Raw genomic sequence first — 15,547 nt, 5'->3', positions numbered from 1 at the left:
CATTTAAGAATGACCATGTTGTGACTGAAGGACCATCAACTTTACGCCAAATTCAAGAAGTGTGAATTTTGGCTATCATAAGTAGTGTTCCTCGGCCACATAGTATCCAAGGACGGAGTTGTTGTAGACCCAGCTAAGGTAGAGGCTGTGAAGGATTGGCCAAGACCTAAGAAGTTTTCTTGGGCTAGCAGGCTATTACCGGAGGTTTGTAGAAGGCTTTTCTAAGATAGCCACTCCATTTACCAACCTGACCCAGAAACAGCAATGGTTCAACTGGACGGATAAGTGTGAAGAGAGCTTCCAATTTCTTAAGGATAAGCTATGCTCAGCACCAGTACTTTGTGTACCGACACCCAATGATAAGTTTGTAGTCTACTGTGATGCGTCGAAGCAAGGTTTGGGTTGTGTGCTGATGCAGAATGACATAGTAATAGCCTACGCCTCAAGACAGCTGAAGGAATACGAGCAATGCTATCCAACGCACGATATGGAGTTGGCAACAGTGGTCTTCGCATTGAAAATCTGGCGCCACTATCTTTATGGAGAACGATGTGAGATTTATACGAACCACAAAAGCTTAAAATATTTCTTCACGCAGAAGGAGCTCAACATGAGGCAGCGCAGGTGGTTAGAATTAGTAAAGGATTATGACTGCGAAATCCTATACCACCCGGGAAAAGCAAACGTAGTTGCTAATGTGTTAAACAGGAAGAGTTATGGGAATCTAGCAGCGTTATCTGGAATAGAAAAGTCACTTCAGCAAGAGCTGATCAATGTCGGAATAGAAGTAGTTATTGGTAAACTAGCTAACATGTCCATCCAGTCAAGTCTGTTAGAAGATATACGGATCGGGCAAGGGCATGATGACACATTAGTATCTTACATAGCTGCAGTCAAAGAGGGCAAGGCCACAGATTTCTCTATATCAGGACAGGGGTTCTTGAGATATAAGGACCAGGTATGCATGCCAAATGATCATGGAATTAAGATGAAGATTTTAGAAGAAGTGCACAATACCCCATACTCAGTTCACCCAGGGTCAACCAAGATGGCTCATGACCATAAGGCATTGTATTGGTGGCCAGGAATGAAGAAAGATGTAGTGGAGTATGTGTCTAAATGCTTAGTATGCCAACAAGTTAAAGTAGACATCAGCGGCCTGCAGGCTTATTCCAACCGCTTAGTAATCCAGAATGGAAGTAGGAAGACATAACCATGGATTTCATGACAGAACTACCACGAACAAATAAGCAGCACGACTCAGCTTAGGTAGTAGTAGATAGACTAACCAAGTCAGCTCACTTCCTGCCTGTCAAGACTACATACACAGTAGATCAGTACGCGGACATTTATGTTCAGGGAATAGTACAACTGCATGGAATCCCTAAGACCATAGTATCTGATAGAGGATCAGTGTTTACATCGAGATTTTAGGGAAGCTTGTAGCAAGCTATGGGTACCAAGTTAAGTCTTAGTACGGTATTTCATCCTCAGACCGATGGTCAGTCCAAGCGTACCATACAGATTTTAGAAGATATGTTGCGTGCTTGTGTACTTGACTTCGGAGGATCATGGAGTAAGTATTTGCCGCTTATATAATTCTCCTACAACAATAGTTACCAGTCAACGATCGGGATGGAACCCTATGAGTTACTTTATGGAAGGAGATGTTGATCACCGTTACATTGGGACGAGGTAGAAGAACGACAACTTCTTGGACCCGAAGCTGTTAGAGAGGCTCAGGATGCAGTAGCGCTGATTAGAAAGCATATGCTCGCTGCTCAGAGCCAGTAGCAGTAGCAGTAGCAGTAGCAGTAGCAGTAGCAGTAGCAATAGCAGTAGTAGTAGTAGTAGTAGTAGTAGTAGTAGTAGTAGTAGTAGTAGTAGTAGTAGTAGTAGTATATTGGCTCCAACTCTCATTTTTGGAAGTTTTGACTGAGTTCTGGGCATCTTTTGAACAAAAATTAAAATCTTTTTCATTTTATATTCATTTATTTATTCAAATTAAAAGGGGTTAGTTTCACTCCTTGAAATCTATAAATAGGACCTAGTACTCAGTCATTTTCTTCATTCTTCAAGCATTTGTTCAGAGCCTCCGAGTTGCTAAGGTTACTATAGAGAGAAACACTTGGGTTTTGGGTTAAAAGCTTTATCATTCAAAGCTTTTCTAAACACTTGGGAAGTGAGATATAGTGAGATTTCGGTATCGAGGTTTAGATCAATTCATAAGATCATGCAAGGTATTCTTATCCCTAAGTTCAGTTCTTTATGGTTCTTTAGTTTTCTTTTCAGATCCTAACTCTTCTTTATGATTCTTTGTTAGGTATTTAAGTTTCTTGAAACTTAAGGTTCTTTTCAGTAAGTTTCTACTTGGATGGTTTAGTTCTCTTTTCATCTTCATTCTTTAGAAATATTCATGGTTTTGCTATTGGTTTTTAGGAGTGTTCCAATCTCGTTCTTGTTCTCAAATATCTCGATTTTTGGTAAGGAACATAGGATAGATTATATGTTTTATAGTATATGTATATGTTATAGTCTTATGTTTATGATTTATGCTGTTAATAGATTTCCCTTGCTGGGCATTAGGCTCATTCCTTTATTTTTATCTTGATGCAGGGAAATGATTATGGAAGGTGGAAAGATTCATGGCAGCTTGGCTTGTGTGTTGAGGATGGATGGATTGAATGGACTGCGTGGCGATGAAAATCGAGGATGATGTGTCTTTTATTTATGTCTTTATGTATTTTATCATTTAGTATTTAAACAATTAAAGTTTATGTTTTATGTTCTATAAACAATGGGATCCCATACTATATCACATTTTATTTTATATTTTTACCTTATTTTGTATTGGTACAATATTTTGGGTTTTAAATAAAGTTATGTTATTTATGATGTATGTTTCCCAAAATAGTAGTTATGTCTTAGAAATAGTTGGGTCATTACAATTTTCCAAGTCCCCGGGCAAAGGCCTCGCGACCCTTTGCAGGCTCCTGACGCATGACCCCTCGTGGGAGTACCGAGGTCAAACCCCTCTATGGAAACTCCTTGGAGGGTTGAGAAGTCTTCATAACAGCTTCGCGAGATTCTCGGAGAGTCAAGGGACCATTTTTCCAGGGAGTGGTCCCAGACGTCCATTTCGTTACGATATCAGGAGCACCTACTTTTTAGGCTAGGAAACTGCCCCGTTAGGCCTATGGTCAGGTATAAAATGCCATATTCTACAATCATTTGCAAAGGACTAATATTTAAGCTTATTTAGAAAAATGCCAACAATTATCCAAAAATTCAGTGGGGCCTTCTTGAAACGGGCATTATGGGCCCATTTATTTAAAACAAAATATAATTTCTTTCATGCAATTCGTAAAAGAAAACAACAAAAGTCCCACCGAAAATTTAATAAAACATGATAAAATTCATAAGATGTCTTATAGAATTCCTAGACCGTTTTCTCTCATAGATCCTGACGGCATACACACTTTGACTATGAAATCCCCAGATCACCATGCGTGCCAAGCAGAAATCCTATCGTCTACATGAAAGGGGAAACTAAGGGGGTGAGCTAAAAGCCTAGTAAGGAAGTACAAACAAGAACGATAAATCAAATATATACCATACAAAGTTATTCTCAACGTATTTAACTTAAAATGACATAAAATAGACATTTCATAATAACATATACTTTATCTGAAATTCATCATAAAACAAATAAAGTAACATTTCTATGAGGAAACCAGGAAAGCAAAACAGTAAATCCTCCTCTTATCCATTGGGCCTTTTGGTGCGTCCGCCCTATGAATTACGTCATACCTTAGTAACTCCTTTGTTGTGTTGTGTTTCAGCACTCTGTTTTTCATACATACATACATACATACATACATACATACATACATACATACCTAACAATTTATCTCATAACTTATTTCTCATACATTTCAACATAATCGTATAAGAAATCTAACTAACTTCCTTACCTCAAGTCTGAGCTATAAAATGTTGAGATAGCTTCACAACTAGCCTAAAATAATCAATCAAATACTCGTCTTAATACCAAGTAAAACTACCATATCATACAAGTATACCCCACATGTGCATGGGCCATGCACTCGTGCCACATATTTTACACAAGTTGCACCACAACTTAATTCATACATCAAACCTCACAAAAAATCACAAAAGAATAATGTCATTTTCATCAATTAATTGTCAATGATTTCAAAACAAGAACCATGGATTTAATCAAATAACATATATTTGTACGTAAAAGTATCCTTCCATGTAACATGTGTACGTGGGACTATTCATAAAGACTCGCTTAAAGGTGGTAATATTAACTTTTTTATTTTCTTGTTAATTTCACAAAAATTCAGCAAGTATTACATATCTTAAAATAAATTACCAACTTGTTTATTATTACATATTTTGTTTCCTTTTAAATTATTTTTACAAATCGCCATAAAATAATAAAATCAGCAAGCATAAAATTTACGCAACATTCTAAACATGCCCATAATCCTTTTTAACCATTTTAACAAATTAACCTAACATGTTTCTACACTTTATGCATTTTAATATTACAATTAGCATGCAAACAAACAAATCAATAAAAATTAAACCATCCCAAAAACATACACCCCAAATGGGAAGCCTTGCCCGAGACTATACCACAAGGCCCAGAGTTATGCAAAATAAATTAAAAACAATACTACCATGCTTCCTAACTCACACATATACCTTAATATATCCAAGTCGCGTAACATTACAACATAAGTAATACTACACTACAATATGCCTTTATTATTATTTGAATGAAAATTCTAACATGCTCCTACACCAATAACCCCTTTTTATAATACATGAATATAACACTAATAAAAAAAGTATTATAATAGTGTTTAAAATATGGGCGGCAAACTCACACACTAAAAAAAAAGGGCGCTAATTTATTTCTGGGAAATAGACTTTTATTTTGCCTTTTTTTTCGCAGGTCTCACTTTACAAGAACTCAACCTCTCTCTCACCTCATCCCGTTAACTCATCTGGGCTCATATTTTCTTCAATTTCTGTCGATCCCCTACCGATCCTGATTTCCTTCCCTACGTCTTGCACCAATCCCCTCCCAGGGAAGACCTGTAAAAACCCAACTCGGCTTCTGCACCATCAAGTTTCTCCATCGCCATTTCTCAGCTCAAGCCATCTCTGCTTCTCAGTCCAGTGAGGTACTATTAGTAGTATTTTAGTTGTTCTTGTAGCATGTATTTTATAATACAGATGGATATAGAAATATTTGTGTCTGATCCCTCAAATATCCCAACTTGCTTTCATATGTTTTTCCCCCAATAACCCAAAAAAAAAAAAATTCTAAAATGGTTTTTGTTCAGTGGCTGGTTTTTTTTTCGAAGAGCTTAGTTGCCTATTCTTTAAAACCCATTCTTGCTTCTTTTAGCATAAAACCCCACCACATTATGCTCTTCAGTCTTCATTTGAACTATTAATTTAGTTTCTTGTACTCGATCATATATTAGTAATTTTGAAATTCGGGTTCTGGGTATACTTCTCCTTCTAGATGCAACACAAACATCTCTTGGGGGTGCTTCTGGAAAATACCCTCAGTACTACAATGCTTATTATGAGTTAGTGGTATGTAGAACATGCAACTTCTTTCATGTGGTGTTGAATTATAATCTCTTAATGTTCGTAGCAAGACAGCAAGGGGAAGAGTCGGTGAGGAATTAAGTATAATACGTGGACATGATGGAATTGCGACGATAAAATATAAGTGGTGTTTCTTCTTACCCGAATTTCTGTTAGTTAGTGGTACAGAGTGCTAGTGAGCTCATTGACCTTGATAGAGTTGTAATGGGTCTATGACAGTGTTAGCTAGTTATGGCTTGTTTGAGGAGTAGTGCTTTTGTGGACCTGAAGCTTGTCTTTTTCCAACCCTTTTACTAAACATAGTCTTTGGGTGATCATGTACTCTCTGGTTTTGAGTTTACTGGTGATGTTTCTGTATAGCAATTTCATTGTCAACTTCAGTTGATTGTTTTCATTATTGTATTCAGAGTGCAAGAGTGTAGTTTTCCCAAAGGCCCTCTGCAGTCACCACATATCATTAGTAGTTAAATTTTGCAAAATAAAATGATTGAAACTTTATTTTTAGCTACCAAAAAATTAGTAGGTAAATGTTTTTTCTTTGCTACCAAAATAAAATGGTAGCAAATAATACATAAAATTTTCAATTATATATTTAGGCACAAATAGATTTAGCTACCAAAAGAAAATTGGTAGCTAAAATAATAAATTAGCTAATAATAATTTTGGTAGTAGAATTAATTAGTCTTATTATTTTAGAATTAGAAACTAAATTATTTGGCTACCATAATTTAGTAGCAAAATATTACTAATTGCTACCAATGATATTTGGTAGCTAAAAAATTTGTAGCTAAAAGTCATTTTTTTGTAGTGTCAATTGGTTTCCATGCATAAAATAGTCGGTTGGTTTTCCAGAGCAACATTGTTATTAGTATTAAGTTGCTGAAATAATGTTTATTTTAGTATTTTAGTAGCTGAATTTAAGATAGAAAGAGCGGAAATGATGGTGATTATGAAAATGATGATTTTTTTTTACATTTGAGTTGGAATATGTTTCTTTATGTTAAGTTTGAACCATTAATGAATATAGTTTATGATTTTAAGACTCGTAACAAGTAATTTCATGAATTTTATGGTTTTATTGTATCATTTAATTTTAATTTTGTATTAATATTTTAGGTGTTGATTATATTCTTTTGGTTGTGGATCGAATTGGCAAGGAGCATTGCAATGTTAATTAACTTGATTATTAACAGCAAGAGGTACGGAAGTATGTTCTCTTAACTCTTTTATTAATATCATACAAATGTTAGATGAATTTGAATATCTTAAATATTCATTCATAGAGAAGTAGGTTCTGAGATTAAAATTGTGTGCTGCGGTGATAATTGAAGGTTGAAAACTTGTGTGTCTTAGAGAAGTAGGTTTTGGAAAATTTGTTTGTGTGTTGCGGTGATATAAGGATGAAAACTTATTGTGTGTTGTTTGAATTTTTTTACTTGGTATTGATAGATGGTTAGGTAAGCTTTTATATGGGAAATGATGTCAGATTCTATCTAGAATTATAAGCTAACATCTTCTTACAAATAAATTGTGTTTGCTTGAATTGGTTTGATTATATTGATAGATATCTCGCCTGGGGTGTAAATAAGGGTAGTTTTATAATGAAAAAGCTACTTTTAGCAACACACAAACATAACTTTAATGGAAAAGTATTATAATAGATACAAAAATGCAGTAAAGTAAAAGTTCTCGAAATAAAAAGTGGGAAAAGAAAAAAAGAGCACCAAATGAAATATTTTTATAATGTAATTGTTTTGTATTGCTCTCTCTCTCTCTCTCATCATTCTTTTCATTTTCTCTTTGTTCACCTTTGTCTTTCTCTTTCATTGTTGTCGACAGATGAGTCGCTAAAGCATAACCATGGCAAACAAATCTTCCTCTCGTCCCCCTGTCTCTCTTCCTCTCTGTTTTTCTCTGTTGTTGGCACCAAGCAAGAGCAAGGGTAATGCCTTTCATGGTCGTCTTCTTCATGCATCTCTTACAATCTCAAGTATAGTTTTATTTTTTATTTTTTTTCAGTTTTCAATTCATATAAATAAATTATTTTGAATATATATATTTGATGATATACATATATACTTGTTCATTATTTGTATTATATTAATATATATATTATATACATACATATGAAATATTTTGAAAAGAGGAAGGCCATTGAGAGGCCTACTGCCATGGGGAAGGAAGGTGAGAGGGCTTGATTTTTGAGAAAACGTTGTTATTGGATAGCTTTATGATTTTTATGATTTTTACGGATGAATAAAAAACTCAAACCACTGAGTTTACTTGAGACCAAAGAATGCTCCTCCTTCTTCCTAATAGATTCAACATGGCTATGTATATTTGTTTCAATTCAATGTCTTATGTGTTAGTGCAATAAAGGTTAGTTCTTGATGAAATTGAATTTTGATGGTCATTATAGTTGCTTTATTGCAACGCCCATGGGAGATAATGGTGATATATTAGGAGTTAATTAAATTTTTATTTGAAAATAATAAATTGAAAATATTATTATAATAAGATTATATGATTTAAAAATGAAGATTGCAAACTAATATTGTTTTTGGGTTTAGATTTCTGGTTGTCTTCTTAATGTTTTCTATTATTTAATATATTGTTTGTTAGGTTTTAAAGGAGCTTTGAGAATCTAGGCCCCATTGCTTACATGCGGGTACTATTATTTCTCTATCAATTTTTATTTCTATAGAAAACTTTCTTTATCCCAGTTTTGCTCTGTTGAGAAAAGTAACTTGTTAAGATTATTAAGGAATGTTGTGGAAAATTTTGTATTATTGATATATTACTATCACTTTTTAGACATAACATTATTAATATATGACTTTGATTGTGAATTAAACCTATGTTTTTTCTAATGGTCCATCATTTCGGGTTGGAGTTGAAATTTTAGTGAAAAAGTAATAATAAAACTATAAAGAAAAAACAAAATAAAAATCATTTTGTCATACTTTATTTATTTATTTTTATGAGAACATACTTTATTGTTTGTTGGGTTTTGATTCTATTGGGACTCACTACAACAAATATAAGTTTTCATAATGCATGATTATGAGAAGTACTAACTATATTATTTTGTCTGACATTCTTGAAAATGAAAATGAAGTTGTTATTAAGAAGCTCTTTAGCAATAATTTCGATGACTTATCAAAGTTGAGGATTCTGTTATGAGATATCAAGGAGGGAATATTTCTCTAGTAGTTGATTCCCTTTTTAGTTGGAAACACCAAGTTAAGAGATCTTTGTTTCAGGTTTATACAACTAGAATTGAAAATGAATAAGGTTATACTGATGGTTGTTGGAGTTTGTTCATCATGTGTGATTTGCGGGCCAGACTGTGTTTATAACTGTTGAATATGCTACAATCTTTTATGATTTTCGAATACCCTTCAGTCTCATGTTACCTGAAAAAGCAAGAATTAGCATGACTCTGATAGAAATATGTATTAGATAATATATATCCATAGTGAAGCCACTGAGAATAAGAGGAAAACAAATAAAGTATCAACTCAAATGCAGTCCACATTTGAGATCTAGAGGCTTTTGTTGGAGTCAGTCACTGAAAAGGATCTTTGAGGTTCTACTGGTACAACACTCATCACAGCAAGCATAAGGGAACAATTGGAGAGATACAACTATGACAGAAATGGAGTCCAACTATTTTACTTAATTTCTCTAGCTATTGATTTCCCTCAAAATTTAGATATTGCCAATGCAGTGTATACTGTTTACAGTAATTTCCTTTCATTTTTAAAAAAATATATATATTTTTAAAAAAAGTGGTTTTCTTATATGCAGAGGCCAACTTTCTGACTCAAGAAGCAAACGAATGATACAAAGAACCTGCTTCAGCAAGCGCTTGTAGCCCTTCGGACGATTCCTCTCGTGATTTTTCCTCTGTCTGAGTAATTATAGTACATCCTTTCTTTTGAAAAATGCTTCATTAAGTATGCTATGTAATAGAATAAATAAATAAAATAAAATATAGAATCTGAAAAATCTAACTTATTTTTTTAGCTTCATCTTTCCAAGAAACAAAAACATTAGTTTGACCTATTATAAAGTCAACATAATATAGTAGCAGGCACATACTAACTTTAGTGGTGATGAAGGGACAATTTATTAAACGAGTATCGTAAGTAAATCTCTACTTTTTGGAGGTTAAATTAATAATAAGTAGGAATTTTCAGAAATTGGGCTGCAAATTTAAAGTCTTTTTAAAGGAGAAAAGTACACCACACCAAACACCACTTTTCACAACACATGGTTATAAGATTATTGAAAAGGTATTATAAAAGCTAGTTAAAAAATGGGACATAAAATGCGCTATAGTGTAAAAGGCGGGTCTGTGAATTTATTTAGAAGGAAACTGAAAATTAAAATGGTCTTTATTTTTTTTCTACTTCTCTCTCTCGTTTTCTCCTCTATCTTGCCCAAATCACTCTCCCTCTGATAGCTATTCTCTCATCTTTATCACGTTCATTTTCTCTTACATCTAGATTCTAATTAGTGTAGCTAAGGTGAGGGTTATAGTTATTTGTTTCCATTTTTTGAAAAATCTGGATCGTTTGGCAAGTTTAAGAAAGTTTAGATATCTTTTGGGCAAGTTGAGCGACCTAGAAGGGTTTTATATTTTCTCATCTTCTTAGCACCGAAGGTACGGTTCATTCTTTTTTTTTTCTTTCTTTCTCTTTTTCATTTTATCTCTTATAGTGTATAAGGCAAAGGTAAGTTCCTTTGGTATTTTTTTAATGAATAAAGTTGTCTGGGATTGTTCTTAAAATTTCAAAATATATGGATTAAGTTCATTTTGTATTTTTTTTCTTATTAGGTCTACCATGTTTTTTTTTTTTTGGCATTTAAATATTGTATTTTTTTTGTGTGTGATCTTTGTTTGTTAGCACGATGAGAAGCATTTGGGGATAATATGAGTTTTTCTTCTCAAGTCATAGCATTTTTTATCCAAACATTTCCTGGTTCCATTTGGTAAGAACTTATATTTATATAAATATATATTAGTTTCCCGTCATACATACATACATCTATATATTGCATTTGTGTTGTTATGCAATTTGGTTAGTAAATGATTCTTAAATGAATTTAATATTTGAGAAATTGACAAGATTTCATAAAGATGTGCTATTTCTCACAATATCCAGAGTTACAATGATTTATACTTTTTTTTGTGTGTTTTATTTTTGTATTAGGGTTTTTACTTTATTCTTGCTAGCTGAAATGTATATAGGGAATTCACTATGGATTGACGGTTGGAACATGTATTTTGCCTTTTTTTTTTCTTTTTCATCTATTTTCAATTAAAGATATCATTATTTTAATCTTCCAACCGCAAGTAATTTTTTTCTTAAACTATATATTGTCTCACTTTTTCAAATTATAATTTTATTATCATTTTTTTCTATTACCCTTCAGCGTGCTGGAGCAGTATTTCCACAGAGATCTGGGAGAGTTGCATCGGTCTTTACCCCTCGACCAATGCAACCATTGTCTTCATTTCCACAGAATCTGCGCAGTTCTGACATTCATCAAGATACAGCTGAGCCGTCTGCAGAGTTTGAGTTTCCTACCTTGAGGTGCATACACGGATCCTTGTATTGCTATATGAATTGAGGGCAACTTAATTTGTTTATTGGTATAGCACTTTACACCTTCTTTTTCCTAGTTATAAATCTAATTTTTTTAAACATACTGTTGCTTGAAGTATATTTTAAGGAATATTTTATTCATTATTACAGCAGTTTCTCTGGCTCCTTTCCTTGTTGCACTTGTTCATAATTGTTATAAATGAATGGTTTAAAATATTTATTATACTTACAACTGCATGACAAGACACTGCAGTAGTTTATTGCTCTAATAGTAGAAAGTAATTTGTTGTTGTAAAGATTTTACTACATTCTAGAATTTTAAACACCAGATGATTTATCTGCTAATTTCTGTCCTTGTAGGGAAGGTTCTTGAGCTTTATTTTGAGATGTTGTCCATATGTATAATAACTAAGGGAAAATTGAATGTTTTGTCAATCAAGTGTTATACTTTTAAAGGGTCGATGTTTGCATTAAGCTATCATCTATGTTGTACATGAATTTATTGGTTAAATAGAAATTCTTTTGTTAGCTTGTCAGAAATTCAGAATGCATGTGGCATAATGGATGTTCTTACAGAAATGCTTAGCGCAATTGATCCAGAGAATAAAGAGGTACTTATTTGACCAGAATTTTTTTTGTAAATTAAAACATATATTATTAGATTTGCTTTGTTAAATTTCCTTTTTAAACAGATCTTTTTTTTTCCTTTCAGAATGTTGTAGTTGTTGCCTAAAGTTCTGTTTAATTTAATCTACCTAATTAAGAGAAGTATCTGTTATAGTTAGGAGTAATTTATAATTCTCTAGCTTGTAATTCAGTGTCGGCAATTTGTCAAACAAATTTTCGTGCAAACTGGAAATATATTTAATAATTTAATATTATTTTTTGCAATCTTTTGTTTCTTATGATTTACAGGGCCTTAGACAAGAGGTTATTGTTGATTTGGTGGAACAGCGTTGGGCATATAAGCAGAGAGTGGTACACCTTGTTAACTCCACCTCATAAGGCTTCAAACTTCTTTGCTCCATAGGTATGTTGCATGATTATATCATTATAGCAGTTTGTGCATATTCTACAATTTTCTTGCATAGCACCTTTTTGATGAAAGTCCCAAGTTTTATCATATAATCTTAATATTAGACTCCAAAATCTAAAGGTTTGAGACATGTTTAAGCTCCTTTAGAAGAGTTCCAAGTTTTGTGTGATGATCTTAATGCTATATTTTAGACACATTTATGCATGTTTTAAAGAGTCAATCGAAATATTATATATTAATTATATATAATTAAGGTCACCTCTCCACTAGGCAGAGACATTTATATAAGCATTACTTGAATATAAACTATGTAATTAACCACCATTATTTGTGTGGGGTCCAATGTTGTGAAAACTGATATTCTAACACATTTGCCCATATTTTTCTTCTTTTTCTGTTTACAATGTTTCATCCAAATTACTTAAAGTTATTTTTGTATCTTCAATTTACAAGTAACAGTTACAACAGGTTCTAGCTTTGTATTTAATTTCCTTTAGTCCTTAATGCATACTTTTTTAAAGATATATTGACTAATTGCTTGTTCGATCTGTAATAAAGGCAAAAGCTTCTTGTTGAAAGTGTTTGCATGGTTTTCTTTTATCTGTATATGTTTAGTTATTAAATATTTATTTTATTCTTTTGAATGTAATATAGTATATAGCAGTGTCTTTATGTAGCACTGAGAACAATAAGATGTATATTTTATATTTTTTAGGAATACTATTGAACTTCTTACTTCTCAATTTGGTTTCTCTAATTTTTGTTGTTGTCTCCTTTAATTCAGTCTACGAAGAAAAAAAGCAGGGGAGAGCATTATATTGAGTTTTATATTTCTTTTCGTTTGCCATGTGTAAGCTTGGTCTTTATCTGATGAGATGTTTTATTTTTTGGGAGTACATCAAATAAGTGTGGTAACTTAATATGACAAAAGTATGTGCGGACCTCTCTCCTGTTTTTTATTTCAAATTGTCTCAACATGTTAAGAACTTTTTATTTCCAGTTGAGAAACTTTTTATTATTTTTTTAGTTTTTTTTTCTCTTTTGTTTTGGTGATCATTATTCTTTTAGTTCATACCATTGTGCTCTGTTTAATTCTTTGATGACAATTATTTCTTTATCAAGCTAGGCAGTTGACAGATTGGAACGGTTGGTTTTGGAGCAAGAAAAGCAATATCTATTTGGAGTAAGATAACAACTTTCAAATGCACATGGCACATGTATGTTTGCTTTGTTATATAGCTTGGTAAATGTGTGTGTTACATTGCTATAGGTTATCTCTTGTATTATAATCCTTATTCTCCTATTAATGTTTAGTATAATTTTCTCCCTGCTTTTGTTTAGGATTTGTAATGACCCAACTACTCTAGACTTTTGGACCATTAACGAAACTATACATACAAACCCTTAATAAAACTTACATTTGCGAAAATACCATAACTTTATTAGAAAACTTGTAGAAATAAGAGTTACTTACAAAAAATATCAAGAAGGATATGGGATCCCATTGTCTTAAAAACAAAACATGATTTAAAATGAAAGGAATTACATAAGAAGTGCGGAAAATACATGTAAAGATCATAAAAAAAACAAGACTACATCCTCGAAAATCGAACTCTCGACTCCTTGAATCCATTCACCACCGATACACAATCCCAAGCACCCACGAACCTTACTGCCACTAAAGCTATTTTCCTGCACATAAAACAAAAAGGAATGAGCCTAATGCCCAGCAAGGAAAATCTAACACATACCTCATATACATAAATTTCATAATAAACATAAAGACATAACATAACACTTATTACATACACATACTATAATGGCCATTATTACTTGGGGTCCCATAGACTAAACAAGTCATATGCCCATGAGATTAGTGGGGTCCTACTAGCTAAGTAGGTCATATGCCCATAATCTATTTGGGGTGTTGTTAGTCATATGGGTCATATGCCCAAGCCTACAAACATACATATCATAACACTTATCATAACATAAGAAACATAAGATAACATATAGAACATATAACATATGCATTTCTATCCTATTTTCCTTACCAAAGTTACTGGGATAAGAGGACAGCGTTGGGACTTTTGGAACACTCCTAAAACCATATATAACAGGGTGAGTAGATTGAAGAAAAAGTAATGAAAAGAATGGAAGGAAAGGAATGACTAAACCTTTGAGAAACATACTTACCAAAAACTTATGTGTAAGTTCTTAGATTTCCTAACCAAAATAAGAATAAGGTTAGAAGACTGAGTAGAAGACTATGAGAAAGAAATAACATAATACCAATGAACTAGGGTATAGAAATACCTTGAAGACTTGTAGACCAATCTAAACCTCGAACCGAAATACTATAGAACCTTACTTCCCAAAGTGTTTGATAAGCTTATGATTCCCCAACCCAGGTGTTTACACTCTCACACTCACTTAGCACTTGCAGCCTCTGAACTTAGAGCAAAAGATGAATAATGGCTGGGTACTAGGTCCTATTTATAGAGTTTAGGAATGAAAGTATCTAAATTTTACTTGAATAAAAATAATAGCTTTTTAGGTGAAAATAATTTGAATAATCGTTCAGCAGAGGCTGAAGACTCATTCAAAAAGGTGTTGGACTTATCAAGAGGTTGAATGGATGAATGGAAAACAAATTCAAAATGTTTCAAAATATGCTGAAGGAGGCGATATATCGCCCCCTGTAGGCGATATATCGCCTGGGCCAGTATGCCCGAGGCTGTCGTGCATCGTCTCGTATTTTCCGTATCTATGTGCTGCGATATATCGCCCCCTATAGCTGCGATATATCAGCACATGCTGATTAATTAAACACGAAATTACACATTTTTAGCTAAGTTTGAATGGAGTAAACAGCCTTGACTAAGCCCTCAACGTATTCAAAGCTGTTGACTGACCTTATAGCATTCAAACTTTTACCCTTATTAAATTTAATCCTCAAAATACTTAATCCTTAATCACCCATTCATAACATGTGCTTAAAATCCTATTGGTTCTTATCTAAACCTTATAGTATAACAAATATTATCCTTAATATCAATCATATAATCAAATCTTAGGTTAAAATTAATATTCTTAAACTATAGGTTAAACTTAGAAAATCTATAAGTACTACTATGAGTGTCCAAATAATTCCCGGTCTGAACTAAAAATCCACAGTTACAACGATAATGCAATAAATACTATAATACTACTATCTAACTAGCTAAGTAAAGTTCTTAGA

General features: G+C 32.8%; 1 long non-coding RNA gene across 1 annotated transcript; it reads left to right on the top strand.

Annotated features, from left to right (window-relative positions):
- Positions 1 to 11,165: 11,165 nt before the first annotated feature.
- Positions 11,166 to 13,489, top strand: LOC133804974 (uncharacterized). The gene is made up of 4 exons (XR_009878730.1): positions 11,166 to 11,258; positions 11,800 to 11,881; positions 12,186 to 12,300; positions 13,433 to 13,489. It is a non-coding gene; the product is annotated as an uncharacterized LOC133804974 (long non-coding RNA).
- Positions 13,490 to 15,547: the final 2,058 nt, after the last annotated feature.

Source organism: Humulus lupulus, chromosome X, assembly GCF_963169125.1.
Source record: "Humulus lupulus chromosome X, drHumLupu1.1, whole genome shotgun sequence".
Taxonomy (NCBI): Eukaryota; Viridiplantae; Streptophyta; class Magnoliopsida; order Rosales; family Cannabaceae; genus Humulus; species Humulus lupulus.
Note: the sequence above shows the minus strand (reverse complement) of the source record. Positions and strands in the feature narration are given on the sequence as shown.